Genomic DNA, 4981 nt, shown 5'->3' with positions numbered 1-4981 from the left:
GCATCAAACAGACTCTGATACAACTCCCTATATGTAATACCCCTACCCCGTATTCATCACCGGAACAAGGTTATGGGGCATTACTAGGGTTTACATATCATTCAACAAAAACTTTCAATTAAATACTTACCGATTCAATGCATCATATAAATAAACATATTACCACTCAATCAATAGCTTGGCACTTGTCTAAGCATCAAACAACAACATTGTTAGTATACTTGCACATATTTCATATAAATTCAACATTGATATACTTATTTTCTCGACATGTCACAATTGAGTTTAATAATTGTCTCAACTTACATAATTTCCTTGTATCAACATATCAAAGATAATCATATATGTACATGTCATGAAGCATATCATTCTCTTACCATTTCTTCATAAGCATATATCATTCATTTCATTATATCAATATTTCATGCACTATCATTTCTATATATTTTATGTATATTTATTAGGTAATAGTTCATATCAAACTTAACATAAATTAAATTCCATGTACCTATACTTATTTCGTTTATCTAACTTCATAATTATTTCATACAACTATTTTGTACATATATTTCCATATGACCAATTCTTGTAAACATTTCATACAACCATTTTGTACAACCAATTCATATAACCATTCGTCATTTGATATATATTACCTGAATATCAATTGTTTAACAGATGTCATAGCGTCTCCTATCCACAGTTTTATTTATCTTTGACATGATGCCATAGTGTTTTCCAACTATGGTCTTATTCATTTCTATCTTTCAACCCTGGTCTTATTCATTTCCTGTCATGTTGCTATGGTATCTTTCAACCATGGTCTTATTCATTTTCTGTCATGTTGCCATGGTATCTTTCAACCATGGTCTTATTCATTTCTCGTCATATTACCATAGTATCTTTCAACTATGGTCTTACATATCTGAATCGTGATGCCATAACATCTTTCAGCTATGGTCTTAATCGCCTGAATCGCAATGCCATAGCGTCTTTCGGCTATGGTCTTACTTGTTTTTGGTATGATGTCATAGTCCAACTATGGTCTTACATATGTATTGCCATGGCCCAACCATGGTCTTACACTCGTAGTGCTATATCCCAGATATGGTTTTATCATCAGGATGCCATAGCCTAACTATGGTCTTACACATATATTGCCATGGCCCAGCCATGGTCTTATCCATCAATTCATCACTAATCACTAAACAAACATATTCAATTCAGCGTTCTGCTCAATTTCAACTCTTTTGGGCCCATTTGTCACATACCATTCTTAATCAAATTAGGGAACGGCTATGGAAAATTGAGTACTTCATTTCCATTTTGCCATAGTATAACTACAATCTTACGTATGATCACTTATCATTTTCCGAAGCCATAGCCCTGCCACAGTCTTACACAGATCACATTTATCACTTGTCACTTGTCATTGATCAAATAAGTGGTAGCTAAAGCTACCGCTTATCACTTATCACTTGTCACTAATCAGATAAGTGTAGTTGAGGCTACCACTTATCACTTGTCACTGATCAGAAGTACTCAAATCCAATGTTCCACTGAATTTGATCAATTATTCGATTTTCGCATTGTTATTTTATTTTCAATTCATCAATAAATATATCTCATCATACATTATATAATTCATAAAATTAACATTTAATCATTAAATGTTCAACCAGATAAACTTACTTGACTAAATTGCAGAAATACCAAGATTCAGGGGTATTTTGGTAATTTTTTATTTTCATCGATTTTCCATCCGATCTTGATCTAAATTAATAATTTCATTCAATTTATTAACTTAGGCAATAAAACAATTCATTTCATGCAATTTGATCATTTTGGACATTTTTACAAAATTACCTTTTAAACTTTTAATTTTATTCAATTTAGTCCCTGAATCTAAAGCATTCAAATTATCCATTTTAAATGTAAGCCCTTACCAGCTGTGTAGCACCCTGAATTTGGGCCTAGAAGTTTTGGGCCTTGAGCATGGGAGCGGTTGAAGGCAGCTTATAATATTTTGTTGTGCATGTAAATTTCGTTAATGAAGGCTTGTTTTAGTGGTTAAGTGTGCTGAGAAGTGTTGGAGAAGTCTTGGGTTCAAACCTGGACTCTAGCAAAAATTTTGTTTTAAGGTGAATCAAACCCTGGGTGTAGTAGGTAGGCCTTAAGAATATTGTTGGAGAAATTGTGCCACAAAAAGCCTTGTGGTCTAGTGGCAAAGTAGCGCCACATAAGAGGTAGGAAGGTGGCGTTATAGAGTTGGCAAGGAGGTCCAGGGTTTGAAACTCATGGCAATCAAAGAGAATTTATTTTGCTAACAGGTGGCGGCAAGAGTTGGTGTTGAATTTAAACTCTGATGATGGAGGGATCCTATATCGGGAAGTTAACATAAGAGTGGATGAAAAGCTGGCTTTAAATAGAGAGAACCATAAGGAGAGTAAAGGTACCTTTATTGGCTGATCCCTTTCGCTTTATGGCGTGCTCGTTTGGGTTGGATGTCAGCTAAGAGTACTCGGAGCGCGGATTAACTCCAGTCTCCTATCAGGTGTGTATTTCTCACTACTCTAACTATAGGATGGCTACTTGGGGCCGCGATGGGCCGAAATGAGCCATGTAGGCCCAATCGGCCTATGGGCCCAATTGGATAAGTTGTTTGATTGTGTAGTAAATATTAGACTAGGCTAGGTGAATCTCATATCTGTGGCTAGATTTGGGCTAAAAGGGCCACACGAGCGTATGGGTCGATTTGGGCCGAGAAGGGCTTTAGGCCCATTCGTATTGTTATCCCTGTTTAGAATATTTTAGTTTACCAAATTACTGAAATACCCCAAGTTGTAAAATTACCAAAGTACCCCCGGTTTATAAAATTACCCAAATATCCTCGATTTGTAAAATTACTGAAGTACTGTCGATTGTAAAATTACTAAAATACCCTCAATTTGTATAATTACCGAAATACCCTCAGTTTGCAAAATTACTGAAATACCCTCGATTTATAAAATTACTAAAATACCCTCGACTTGTAAAATTACCAAAGTACCCTTGATTTATAGAATTACCATTTTACCCTCGATTTACAAAATTATTAAAATACCCCTGTAGGGTAGAATTACCGAAATACCCCTGTAGGGTAGAAATACCGAAATACCCTTGTAGGGTAGAAATATCGAAATACCCCTGTAGGATAGGATTACTGAAATACCCTTGTAGGGTAGAAATACTGAAATACCCTTGTAGGGTAGAATTACAGAGATACCCTTGTGGGGTAAAATTACCATTTTGCCCCTAGGGTGTTAAATGACTATTTTGCCCTTGTGGGCAAGTGGTGACTTAATTTGTGTGGTTGTGGTTTGATGGTGAATATATGTTGGTGATATGAATGACTTGACTGTGATTGTTTGATTCAAATATGGGCATGACATTCTGCATACATGACATGTTGCATAGGTTGGGATTTTGTACGGAGGAAGACCTGATCTGTTAGGATCGCATGGTTGCTTGACGACTGTGGATCCACCGAAGGCTTAAGAGCCATATATTCGTACTGATTTGATAAGGTCACACGGGTCGTCCGAGACAACTGTAGACCGATCGATGGCTGAGTGCTGATCATATTTACCCGAGGCTGTGTGCCGACTATATTACCGTCGCTGATGGCTATGTTCCTAACATGATACAGCTACCGATGGCTTAAAGCCTTCTGATTATGGCTGCCTTCAACCGCTCACATTCTCAAGGCCCAAAACTTCTAGGCCCAAATTCAGGGTGTTACAACTCTACCTCCCTTAAAGAAATTTCGTCCCCGAAATTTCCATCTAACAGGGTAGTCCTGTAACATCTACCTCACTATGCTACCACTGCGCACTCTGATCATACTATCACTATCACACTTCAACTAGAACTTGAAACATCTCATACATACAACACTTATTCACAGAAGCAGACACATATTTATCACACATATATACAGTTTCTATATCCAAACATCACATCCACATAAAATAAATACCAAATTTAAATTCAGACCAATATCTAAGGAATCCATAGTATTTCAATTTCTAAACAGACAAAAGTATTCAGAAGACTTACGGATTCGGCGCCGGAGACTCAATGTGCCATACTTTTTAGGAGAAATACTTCAAACAGACCACGTGGGTGAAAATAATTTTCTGAAATTCAACCTTTGAAAACCCAATCCACAGCCGAGTTGTTGCAACCTGGCTTTGATACCACTAAATGTAACACCCCAAACCCGGCCTAGAAGTTTGGCTCAAATCTGGCGTGTCACATTGAAGTGTTTTTCGAAAACCATGTTTCCATTAAAAACCCTTCTTAATAATTAAAAACTTATACCTTTTTTAAACCTTGTTAGAAAAACCTCAGCTGAATAACATTCTTAACAACTTTGTAAAAACCTTGACAGTTGCGGAAGCTTAATTTAAAAACAATTGCGGATACGTGATGTTTTGAACAACAGTAGTTACTTTGGAAAACCGTGTTCTAATACTAGCAATTATAAGAACAATAAATAAAATTCCAAATTTGAAATCAAGAAAATTACAACGGCTTTACTACAACCCACATAAAAACATTTAAAAATAACAATCAAAATTGTAACATAAACAGTGTGTGTGGCTTCTTCCGAGCCCCTCGCAGACTCCGATCCGTCTAAAATGGAAATTACGAAAGGTTAATAAGCAGGTGAGTTCTGAAAACTCGATGTGAAATCCTCTACTATATAAAAGGACGATCAGGTCATATATAAGAATTAAAAGTCCGCCCCACCCTACTTACGATTTCGATGTCGATTGGGCCTTAGCCCATTATAACAGACAGTACCAGATAGGCCTTAGCCCATTACAGAATAAGAAACATTATCAGAACTAGAACCAAAATGAGAATCAGAATCAGAATTAGAATTAGGTGACAGAATCAGAATCAGTATCAGGTAACAGAATCAGAATCAAAATAT

The sequence above is a fragment of the Gossypium arboreum genome, chromosome 9 (assembly GCF_025698485.1).
Source record: "Gossypium arboreum isolate Shixiya-1 chromosome 9, ASM2569848v2, whole genome shotgun sequence".
NCBI classification, from domain to species: Eukaryota; Viridiplantae; Streptophyta; class Magnoliopsida; order Malvales; family Malvaceae; genus Gossypium; species Gossypium arboreum.
Note: the sequence above shows the minus strand (reverse complement) of the source record.